This window comes from Schistocerca cancellata, chromosome 3, assembly GCF_023864275.1.
Source record: "Schistocerca cancellata isolate TAMUIC-IGC-003103 chromosome 3, iqSchCanc2.1, whole genome shotgun sequence".
Classification (NCBI taxonomy): Eukaryota; Metazoa; Arthropoda; class Insecta; order Orthoptera; family Acrididae; genus Schistocerca; species Schistocerca cancellata.
Genome location: NC_064628.1, coordinates 339647193 through 339660672, shown reverse-complemented (window position 1 = coordinate 339660672; position 13480 = coordinate 339647193).

Genomic DNA, 13480 nt, shown 5'->3' with positions numbered 1-13480 from the left:
AGTTGAAATAAGTAGTTCTCATAATATGCAAAGATCAGCACATTCCTCAAACTGGGGAACTATCAAGAATGGGGTTCCACAAGGGTCAGTCTTGGGTCCTTTGTTGTTCTTAATATATATTAATGACTTGCCATTCTATATTCATGAAGAGGCAAAGTTAGTTCTCTTTGCTGATGATACAAGTATAGTAATCACACCTGACAAACAAGACTTAACTGATGAAATTGTCAATACTGTCTTTCAGAAAATTACTAAGTGGTTCCTTGTAAACGGACTCTCACTGAATTTTGATAAGACACAGTACATACAGTTCCGTACAGTGAATGGTATGACGCCATTAATAAATATAGACCTTAATCAGAAGCATATAGCTAAGGTAGAATATTCCAAATTTTTAGGTGCGTCCATTGATGAGAGATTAATTCGGAAGAAACACATTGATGACCTGCTGAAACGTTTGAGTTCAGCTGCTTATGCAATAAGGGTAATTGCAAATTTTGGTGATAAACATCTTAGTAAATTAGCTTACTATGCCTATTTTCACTCGTTGCTTTCATATGGCATCATATTTTGGGGTAATTCATCACTGAGGAATAAAGTATTTATTGCACAAAAGCATGTAATCAGAATAATAGCTGGAGTCCACCCAAGATCATCCTGCAGACATTTATTTAAGGATCTAGGGATATTCACAGTAGCTTCTCAGTATATATACTCTCTTATGAAATTTGTTATTAACAACCAAACCCAATGCAAAAGTAATAGCAGTGTGCATAACTACAATACTAGGAGAAAGGATGATCTTCACTATTCAAGATGAAATCTAACTTTGGCACAGAAAGGGGTGAATTATACTAGCACTAAAGTCTTTGGTCACTTACCAAATAGTATCAAAAGTCTGACAGATAACCAACAAGTATTTAAGAAGAAATTAAAAGAATTTCTGAATGACAACTCCTTCTACTCCATAGAGGAATTTTTAGATATAAATTAAAAAAAAAAACAAAAAAAATATTAATGAAAAAAATAAAAATAAAATAACACAAAAAATGAAAAAGTTGTTATATTAACTTAAGTATGTTGTTAAATTAACTTAATTATGTCTTGTATTGGAAAATTTGACTCGTTCCACATCATTACGAAATATCGTATTCATGATCCATGGAACTAGTATTAATCTAATCTAATCTAATCTAATCTAGAAACACTTTCACGAAACAGAAAGGGTTCTCAAGGAGAAACTTTGCACCTTGTCTGTAAATTCTACTTTGGTGTCTGTCAGATATTTTATATTACTATGTAACTTCTCAAAACTTTTGAATGTAGCACTATGCACACATGTTTTCAAGACAACCTTAATGTGGATTAATGAACTCATGTTTTTCTGTTATTGCAGTTACGTAGATATTGTTCCTTTTGGACTACAGTGGATTATTTACCACAAACTTCTTAAGAGCATTAATATTCTGTGAAGCAGCAGTCAGAATGGTCAACACCTTTAAACAGATTTCTAAAAAATGATGAGTTGCCTGAGAACATAAATCCAAAAGACAATAATAAATGAAAATGCGCAGAATACTTCAACTTACTGATTTTCCTCTCCCCAAGATTTTCAGTGGTTCTGAGTACAAATGTGGCTGTTGTGGCTGGCTTATATGGTTGACATGCCTGTCTGGCAGACTGGCATGGCTGACCAATATATCTGGCAGTCATGTCTGCCTTTGTCTGGCTGGCATGACTGGAATTGTTGCGCGGTGACCGTGCAGTTCTAGGCGCTGCAGTGCGGAACTGCAGGACTGCTACAGTCGCAGGTTCAAATCCTGCCTCGGGCATGGATGTGTATGATGTCCTTAGGTTAGTTAGGTTTAAGTAGTTCTAAGTTCTATGGGACTGATGACCTAAGATGTTAAGTCCCATAGTGCTCAGAGCCATTTGAACCACTTTTGGAATTGTTGACAGGGATGGCTGGCCGGCATTTGGTATGAAGAGATTTCAGTCTCCATGATACAGCTTATATGTGTGGAGTTGGTAACAATAAGGTAGAATCACTGGGGACAACACTGCTCACTTTTAGCATTGGGATCGAAAAGTTTACAGAGTATATGGAGGTACTGGCACACGTGCAATTCTCAGTACTTGTTTTCTGAAAAAGAAGAAAAAAAAACACCATGCAATAATTGATATTTTGTGGCATATGATCAAAGTGATGGAACTCTGTTTCTGTCAGGGAGAAAGCTGCTAATGAAACAATATCATAAGGCACACGTGTAATCAGTGTAGTACAGGCTAACTATGTACATGTACACTGTGGGATGTATCATCAGGTATAGGAAAATTGATCTGGTTTAGTGTTGGTTCAGACTTATTGAGATCCTTGTTTTGCATCGTAGAACCACTGGCATGCACAAAGACTTAAATAAGTTGCATTGTATGGTGCATAGGAGCACAGTAGACATTATGGATATAGCTGGAGGATTTGTGGTTCCTGTGACTTTAGACAATTTTAGTATAGACAAGGTGAGTCTTACAAATGGCCTAGTGGTTGCCTATTTGAATGTCAACCATATCATTACCATTTCTGCTGTAAATGATAAAATCAAACAGTTGCAAGGAAAATATTGGAAAGACACGGAAGCTTTATTGTTTAGATTCATAGATTTCATTAAGCCAGCAGGTCTGTTACCAGTGACTCCAGTCACACAGCATTGGATACCAGCCGGCCGGGGTGGCCGAGCGGTTCTAGGCACTACAGTCTGGAACCGCGCGACCGCTCCTGTCTTAGGTTCGAATCCTGCCTCGGGCACCTTTCCAAGTCTCAAACATCTACGATGTTTATATACAGATTAAAGTGACAAATGAAAATTCGTATGATGGATGGGATTTGAACCTGGACCGAGGCAGATGTGCTAACCACTGTACCTCCATGGCACAGTGGCTTTGCACAACTGTACTGATTACCCTAGCATCCAGATTCCTATTCACAGCTCAGCCCATTTGGTGTTCCCCCCGAAATATGAATAGCATTTCAGCACGTGGCTGTGCTTCAGGCAGGATCCCCTGTTTCATTTGATGCTGAGGTGCTATTCCAATACTGTTGGATGGCCTTTGCGATGCTGTTTGAGTTTAGAGGGAATACCCAGTGGGCTGAGATGGAATGGAAATTTGGGCCAAAGAGGGACTTGTGCTACAGTAATTCCATCCAATTTTGCAAAGCCATTGTGCCACACGTTCCGGGGTGGTAATAGTTAGCACATGTTTCTTGTGAGTGGGAGATCTGGATCTGAATCCCAATCTTGGTACAAATGTTCATTTGTCACTTCAGTCTGCATATATACATCGTTAAGGATAGTGATAGTCCCTAGAGTGCAAAAGTTATTATTGTGCTCAAAAAATCATCAGATGGTGCAAAAAAAGTTTCTGTTGCAATTTTCACTTCTTAAATGCAAGAAGTGTCACTGAAGCGTATCTCATCCCGAGCTTCGTGGAGACACTCGACAATCAACGTCAGTGTAAATACTTTTCGACTATGGATTTGAAGAGTGGCTACCATCAGCCTGAAGCAGTTCCAGAAAACCGGCCAAATACAGTTTTTGCCACACTATAGAGACATTAACAGTATAGCTGAATGCTGTTTGGACTAAAATGGCAGTGGCTAGGTCTCAGAGACTCTTTGATGGAGTGCTTCACTGTTTGAAACCTAAAAATGGTTGTTGTAAGATGATGACATAATCGCATTTTCAAACAAAGTGTAAGAACATGTGAAACGGTTGCAAGAAATCTTTAAATGACTACGGCCAGCTTGCTTAACACTCAGTGCCAATAAGGGCCGTTTCACTCAAACAAAAGTAAACCATCTAGGGCATGTAAATAGCCAGGAAGGAGTAGAGACTGAGCCACATTTAATATCAGCTGTTCGTGATTTTGTGCCACCACAAACTACAAAACAGTTACAATCAGTTTTAGCTTCTGTAATTATTATTGGTAATTTCTAAGAAATTTTGCAGGAATTGTCGAGTACTTGAATCAAACCACAAGTGTCTGTGCCGATTTTTGTAAAACGAGTGGGCGCACAGCGCACTTTGTACACATTTAAAGAATAGTTGTCTTCATGTTACCAAGGTAAACATGAGTGAGCAAAATCACAGATTAACCTTAGTTTAATTAAACAAAGATAAAATAAAATCACATTATATGAGCTAAATCTCTGTTTAATTAAAAAATAATGAAATAACCTTTGATTTTATCATTCTGATGCCGTGTAGAAGTAATGACACACTCTAAGCATTGAAGAGCACTGTTGCATCAGATTCCAACCAACCATTTATTAGATTGCTAATTATATCATAGACACCTGCCTCATTGTGAGGCTGTGTCGCTAGCTCAGAATCTTGGTCGTTCTTTTGCATGGATCGTACATTTTTCCTCAACCAGCATCCAGTTTATTTTATATTACTGCTGCTCCGTTCGACGTATGACAGCGTAACTTAGCACTGGATTAGCTGAAGCAATAATGAAGGAATAGGTATGGACCCACAGTTGTAAAGCAACGATGGAACGTTACAAGACAATGTTATTTGTAGTTGGCTCACTTTATACAAAGGTGAGTCCGCTAGAGGGTTAAGAAAACGAGTAAAATTCGAGTGATCAGTGGAGTGTCAAGTCGCATTGGAGAGGTGTACATCTTATCCTGCTACGCAAGCAATATGGCAGATGGGTGTGTCTCGAGCCAAATCGGGGATAATAATGAATGTGAAGTGGTTTATGGATCGAGACCATTGAATAAAGAAGAAAGCAATTATTCAACAACAGAAAAAGATATGTCAGCTGTTATTTATGGTTTTATCTACTTTACCTGTTATTGGTTAAGGGAAGAACATTTAAGGTAGTGACTCATCATGTTTCCATTATGTGGCTTTGGGATTGAAGAACCTTCCAATAGATTAACACGATGGACATTGAAATAAGGCAAGTTCACTTATGAGATAGGCAATAAAACTGGGAATATGCACACTAACGCAGACTCATTAAGTAGGACAACTGAGCTCTGTAAGGACTAGACAAAAATTTGTCAGAAAGGCGGAAAGCAGAAGCAACAGCCACCAGTCGTCAGGCTTCCCGTCCACAGCAACAGTTTTTGATAAATGATGATTTGCTGTGCAGAAATACAAAGTGTGCACCATGTGTGGTGGTTCCTGCATTATTTTGAAATGAAGTGTTGCAACAGGCTCATAATCACTTGATGGCAGATCATGAAGGACAGAAACGACAGATAGATGCTTTGCAGGAAAGCTGTTGTGGATAACCGGAAAACAAGATGTGACTTGTACATGACAGATTGTGTGTCATGTGCGCAAAGAGCAGATTTAAATCACTGATGTGCACCATTTCAGAGATTAGCAGAAGTGACAACACCTTCTGAAATGCTTTCTTTAGATATTCTTGGACATTTCAATAGGACAGCAGCTGGTAACAAGTATACTCTAAGAGTAATAGATCCTTTTTTCTGGTGCAAAGCAATGGTGGTAATTCTGGACATTGATCAAGTACAGCAGTAAATACATTGGTTACGACTAGATACTAGAGTTTGGTGTCCCCGATTCTATAATTGCAGATCTGGATATAAATTTTATGTCAGACTTTCTGAAGAAGTTGTGTCACCTATTCCTATATGAAAACTTTGTACTATTCCTTTGCATCCACAAGCTAACGAATGTACTGAATGGGTTCACTGTACAAATTCAAGGGTTTTAAGGTACCCTCCATGACCCATGGACCCTGCCATTGGTAGGGTGGCTTGCATGCTACAGTGATACAGATAGCCGTACTGTAGGTGCAATCACAATGGAGGGGTATCTGTTGACAGGCCAGACAAACATGTGGTTCCAGAAAAGGGGCACAAAACTTTTCAGTAGTTGCAGTGACAACCATCTGGATGATTGACTGATCTGGTATTGTAACAAGAACCAAAACAGCCTTAATGTGCTGGTATTGCAAACAGCCAAAAACAAGGAGAAACTACAGAAGTAATTTTTCCCGAGAGCATGCAGCTCTTCCGTATGGTTAAATGATGATGGCATTCACTTGGGTAAAATATTGCAGAGATAAAATAATTCCCCATTCGGATATCTAGGTGGGGATTACTCAGGAGGATGTTCAAGAGAAACAAAACTGGTGTTCTATGAGTTGGGGTGCGCAGGTAGGTCAGAAAATTTTAAATGGGAAATGGATAGGTTGAAGTTAGATATAGTGAACATTAGTGAAGTTTGGTGGCAGGACGTCTGGTTAGGAGAATAGAGGCTCATAAATCGAAACTCAAACAGGGGTAATGTAGGAGTGGGTTGAATAATGAGTACGAAAATAAGAATGTGCGTAAGCTACTATGAACAGCATAATGAACATATTATCGTAATCAGGATAGACACAAAGCCAACAACCACCACAGTAGTACAAGTTTATGTGCCAACTAGCGCCGCAGATGATGAAGTGACTGAAGAAATGTATAATGAGATAAAAAAATATTCAGATAGTTATGGGACACGCAAATTTAATTGTGATGGGTGACTGGAATTCGACAGTAGGGAAAGGAAGAGAAAGAAAAATTGTAGTTGAATATGCACTGGGGGCAAGGAATGAAAAAGGAAGCCACATGCTAGAATTTTGCACAGAGTATAATTTAATCATCGCTAACACTTGGTTTAGAAATCATGAAATAAGGTTGTACATGTGGAAGAGGCCTGGAGATACTGGTAGATTTCAGATTGATTATATAATGGTAAAACGTAAATATTTTAAATCATAAGACATTTCCAGGGGCAGAAGTGGACTCTGACCACAATTTATTGGTTAGGAACTGTAGATTAAAACTAAAGATATTGGAAAAAGGTAACAAATTAATTAAATGGGGCCTGGACATATTGAAAGAACCAGAAGTTGAGCGAACAGCAGGGACAGAGTGACTACAACAGGGGAAAGGAATGTGACAGAAGACGAATGGGCAGCTTTGAGAGATGAATTAATAAAGGCAAACGAAGATCAAATAGATAAAAAGACAAGGCCTATCAGAAATCCTTGGAGATAGCAGGAGATATCGAATTAAAATGATGAAAAGGGTAAATATAAAAATGCAGCAAATGAAGCAGTTGAAAGGGAATACAAACGCCTAAAAATCAAGATAGAAAACAGATCCAGCTGAACATTAGGAGCTCAGATAGAAAATTAGTCCTAAGCAAAAAATGAAAATCCGGAAGGTGGAAGGAGTATAAACAGTGTCTATACAAGAGAGATGAAGGCAGTTTATAGAAATCGAAGAGAACATAAATGAAGATGAGATAGGAGATATGATACTGTGAGAAGAATTTAATGGAGCACTAGAAGACCTACGGCGAAACAAGGCACCAGGAATAGACGATGTTGTGCCAGAACTACTAGTAGACTTAGGAGAGCTAGCCATGAAAAAACCCTTCCATCTGGTGTGTAAGTTGTATGAGAAAGGCGAAATATCCTCAGATATCAAGAAGAATGTAATAATTACAGATCCAAACAAAGCAGATGCTGACAGGTGTTAACACTGCTGAACTGTCAGTTTAATAAGTCACAGTTGTAAATTACGAACACGAATTCCTTACAGAAGAATGGAAAAACTGGTGGAAGTCGATCTTTGGGAAGATAAGTTGGATTTCGGAGAAATCCAGTAACACGCAAGACAATAATGACCCTACGACATATCTTAGAAGATAGGTTAAGGAAAGACTTTGGGAAACCTATATCACTCTCTTTGAAATTTTGTTGTTGTTGTGATTTTCAGTCCAGAGACTGGTTCGATGTGCCTCACTATGCTACTCTATCCTGTGAAAGCTTCTTCATTTCCTAGTAACTACTGCAACCTACATCCTTCTGAATCAGCTTAGTGTATTCTAAAATTGTCCCTCACTTGCACAGGTGCTCATGATGATGCATTCTATTGTCATCATCATCATCATCATCATCATCATCATTTAAGACTGATTATGCCTTTCAGCCTTCAGTCTGGAACATAACCCACTTATAAAATTCCTCCATGATCCCCTATTCAGTGCTAACATTGGTGCCTCTTCTGATGTTAAACCTATTACTTCAAAATCATTCTTAACCGAATCCAGGTACCTTCTCCTTGGTCTGCCCCGACTCCTCCTACCCTCTACTGCTGAACCCATGAGTCTCTTGGGTAACCTTGCTTCTCCCATGCGTATAAAATGATCCCACCATCTAAGCCTGTTCGCCCTCACTGCTACATCTATAGAGTTCATTCCCAGTTTTTCTTTGATTTCCTCATTGTGCACACCCTCCTGCCATTGTTCCCATCTACTAGTACCTGCAATCATCCTAGCTACTTTCATATCCGTAACCTCAACCTTGTTGATAAGGTAGCCTGCATCCACCCAGCTTTTGCTCCCATACAACTAAGTTGGCCGAAAGATTGAACGGTGCACAGATAACTTAGTCTTAGTCTTCCTTCTTGCAGAAGAGAGTAGATCGTAGCTGAGTGCTCACTGCATTAGCTTTGCTACACCTCGCTTCCAGTTCTTTCACTATGTTACCATCCTGAGAGAATATGCATCCTAAGTACTTGAAACTGTCCACCTGTTTTAACTTTGTTCCTCCTATTTGGCACTCAATCCGTTTATATTTCTTTCTCACTGACATTACTTTCGTTTTGGAGATGCTAATCTTCATACCATAGTCCTTACATTTCTGATCTAGCTCTGAAATATTACTTTGCAAACTTTCAATCAAATCTGCCATCACAACTAAGTCATCCGCATATGCAAGACTGCTTATTTTGAGATCACATATCTTAATCTCACCCAGCCAGTCTATTGTTTACAACATATGATCCATAAATAATATGAACAACAGTGGAGACAGGTTGCAGCCTTGTCTTACCCCTGAAACTACTCTGAACCATGAACTCAATTTAACGTCAACTCTAACTGCTGCCTGCCTATCCATGTAAAGACCTTTAATTGCTTGCAAAAGTTTGCCTCCTATTCCATAATCTCGTAGAACAGACAATAACTTCCTCTTAGGAACCCGGTCATATGCCTTTTCTAGATCTATAAAGCATAGATACAATTCCCTGTTCCACTCATAACACTTCTCCATTATTTGCCGTAAGCTAAAGATCTGGTCCTGACAACCTCTAAGAGGCCTAAACCCACACTGATTTTCATCCAATTTGTCCTCAACTAATACTCGCACTTTTCTTTCAACAATACCTGAGAAGATTTTACCCACAACGCTGATTAAAGAGATACCTCTGTAGTTGTTACAATTATTCTGTTCCCATGTTTAAAGATTGGTGTGATTACTGCTTTTGTCCCCAGTCTGGTGGAACCTGTCCCGACTCCCAGGCCATTTCAATTATCCTGTGTAGCCATTTAAGACCTGACATTCCATTGTATTTGATGAGTTCAGACTTAATTTCATCCACCCCCGCTGCTTTATTGCACTGCAATCTCTTGACCATTTTCTCCACTTCCTCAAATGTGATCCTATTTCCATCATCATCCCTATCCCATTCTACCTCGAAATCTGAAACATTACTGATCGTATTTTCACCTACATTGAGCAACTCTTCAAAATATTCTCTCCATCTGCCCAAGGCATCCACAGGATTCACCAGCAGTTTTCCTGACCTGTCCAAAATACTTGTCATTTCCTTCTTACCTCCCTTTCGAAGACTGCTAATTACACTCCAGAATGGTTTTCCAGCAGCTTGACCCATAGTCTCCAACCTGTTTCCAAAGTCTTCCCAAGATTTCTTCTTGGATGCTGTAATTATCTGTTTGGCTTTGTTTCTTTCTTCAACATAACTTTCTGTCTACCTGAGTTCTAGTATGTAGCCATTTTTGATACACCTTCTTTTTCCTTTTACAGGCTGCCTTGACTGTGTCATTCCACCAAGCTGTTTGCTTCATCCTACTTTTACACACTACTGTTCCAAGACATTCTTTAGCCACTTCTAGTACTGTGTCCCTGTACCTTGTCCATTGCTTTTCCAATGACTGTAATTGACTACATTCAACTGACTGGTACCTTTCTGTGATCACTGTTATGTACTTGTGCCTGATTTCCTTATCCTGAAGTTTCTCCACTCTTATCCTCCTACATATGGACCTGACCACCTGCACTTTCGGCCTCACAATCCCAATTTCACTGCAGATTAAATAATGATCAAGTTTATTTTTAATTAAGTGACGCAAGTCAGTTAGTTAGTTAGAGGTGGGACTCCGTCACTTCCAAAGGTCCGAGGCATTTTGCTCTGATTGTTCCCAGCATCATATTTAAAGTACCAGGGAAGCAGGTTGCTAGCCTTACTTGCCCCGAGTCCATTGGATTTTACCCCTAACGGTTGAGGGAGTGACCGGTGGATTTGGTAGTCTTTGCCGTATGAGCACAAAGGTGACTACGACTCAGAATATGTCAGAGTTGCCCAGCCTTCTTCCAAAGTAACTATTATCCCAACTGTCGGGACCACTTACTTGGCCACTCATACGTTGCCCATGGTTCATCAACTAGGACATGACTACAGGAACCCACACCATGAACTATCTCTTTTGTAAATTGTCTTGTGCTGTATTTGGTATATTTTGGTATACATTTTAGAAAAATGCCACCTCAGGCTCATTAATTGATCCAAGATCACGGATGATGTTGTGTAATAAACTTATACATTTAACGATATGTACTGCATTTTCCTCCCTAGTTTCGATAGGTTTACGCAAATTTCTAAATTTAGAATGTTATAGAACCAAATGAACATTCTACCACCATTCTTGCCTGAGATAACCGACAGTTTTATATGTCTTTACTATCACCTGCAGTCGTTGTGCTTTCTGGAAAAGGTCTTATTAAATATTCCCTTAGTGGAAATGTTGCATCACGTAGAATAACATATGGACAATTGACACTGGATCCTGGCAAAAATTCTTCTTCAGGTAGTTTTAGTCTTCCCTTTCCTATTGCATGTCGGAAGGGGCATTCATCATACACATCTGGTCACTGTCTTTGCCACAGGAACCTACAGGGTGTTTCAAAAATGAGCGGTATATTTGAAACGGCAATAAAAAACTAAACGAGCAGCGATAGAAATACACCATTTGTTGCAATATGCTTGGGACAACAGTACATTTTCAGGCGGACAAACTTTCGAAATTACAGTAGTTACAATTTTCAACAACAGATGGCGCTGCAAGTGATGTGAAAGATATAGAAGACAACGCAGTCTGTGGGTGCGCCATTCTGTACGTCGTCTTTCTGCTGTAAGCATGTGCTGTTCACAACGTGCAAGTGTGCTGTAGACAACATGGTTTATTCCTTAGAGCAGAGGATTTTTCTGGTGTTGGAATTCCACCGCCTAGAACACAGTGTTGTTGCAACAAGACGAAGTTTTCAACGGAGGTTTAATGTAACCAAAGGACCGAAAAGCGATACAATAAAGGATCTGTTTGAAAAATTTCAACGGACTGGGAACGTGACAGATGAATGTGCTGGAAAGGTAGGGCGACCGCATACGGCAACCACAGAGGGCAACGCGCAGCTAGTGCAGCAGGTGATCCAACAGCGGCCTTGGGTTTCCGTTCGCCATGTTGCAGCTGCGGTCCAAATGACGCCAACATCCACATATCGTCTCATGCGCCAGAGTTTACACCTCTATCCATACAAAATTCAAATGCGGCAACCCCTCAGCGCCGCTACCATTGCTCCACGAGAGACATTCGCTAACGATATGGTGCACAGGATTGATGACGGCGATATGGATGTGGGCAGCATTTGGTTTACTGACGAAGCTTATTTTTACCTGGACGGCTTCGTCAATAAACAGAACTGGCGCATATGGGGAACCGAAAAGACCCATGTTGCAGTCCCATCGTCCCTGCATCCTCAAAAAGTACTGGTCTGGGCCGCCATTTCTTCCAAAGGAATTATTGGCCCATGTTTCAGATCCGAAACGATTACTGCATCACGCTATCTGGACATTCTTCGTGAATTTGTGGCGGTACAAACTGCCTTAGACGACACTGTGAACACCTCATGGTTTATGCAAGATGGTGCCCGGCCACATCGCACGGCCGACGTCTTTAATTTCCTGAATGAATATTTCGATGATCGTGTGATTGCTTTGGGCTATCCGAAACATACAGGAGGCGGCGTGGATTGGCCTCCCTATTCGCCAGACATGAACCCCTGTGACTTCTTTCTGTGGGGACACTTGAAAGACCAGGTGTACCGCCAGAATCCAGAAACAATTGAACAGCTGAAGCAGTACATCTCATCTGCATGTGAAACCATTCCGCCAGACTTGTTGTCAAAGGTTTCGGGTAATTTCATTCAGAGACTACACCATATTATTGCTACGCATGGTGGATATGTGGAAAATATCGTACTATAGAGTTTCCCAGACCGCAGCGCCGTCTGTTGTTGAAAATTGTAACTACTGTAATTTCGAAAGTTTGTCTGCCAAAAATGTACTGTTGTCCCATGCATATTGCAACAAACGGTGTATTTCTATCGCTGCTCGTTTAGTTTTTATTGCCGTTTCAAATATACCAGTCATTTTTTAAACACCCGGTACATTCACCATGACAAACATAGATAGAATTTGCGTTGGCGATGGCTAATAATCCAATGAAAAGAAGGATTTGTAGCACTAGTACATGGAACCAGATTTACTGTTTTTTTTAATACAAAGTGTTTTGCACCTATACTTCCAAGACACATAGGGAATTACCATCTGCCCTGAAAACATTGTGCTATTTTTTAAAAGTCATCATCTGTTGGCTGAGGCATGTGATTCATGAAGAGTGTTGTCTAGATAGCTTTACAAACCTCTGCAACGATTGTGGAAATAGCCATTTTAGAAATTCTGAATGAAAAAGCGATTTGACAGAAGAGTGTGCTCGTGGAATGATGAGAAATCTGTTTTAATCTCTTATATTTATAAATTTGTTTAAAAATGGGGTGGGTTGTAAATTGGACAATATTATTTGTTTCCTTTTTACATATGCAATGTGATATATCTAACGTTAACAAATAACAAAGTTATTTGTATAGCCTGTCCCTTACACAATTGATGACAACAGAATGGTGAGCTAGTCTTTATTTACACATTAACAAGCTTGAGATTATAGTCACTATAGATTTCAAAGTGATATCCTGCCATTATGTGCCTTTAACATCTTTTGAAATAGATTGTAAGCATGCTGTCAGGTGTTGTGATATAGAGCAATTCAGTGGGAAAGCAATTATAAATCATGTAGGTGAAATCTGCTTGTGGAGTAAACGTCTGCAGCATCTCATCAGTTATTATGTCATTAAACAGGTGCATTAATTTCCTATGTTTCTATGTACAAGGATGAATCAGTAGTATGGAGAGTTTGATACTAAATTTGTCTCATGTTCGCTCAGCTCATATAGTGTACGGAAAGTTCCATTTTCACTG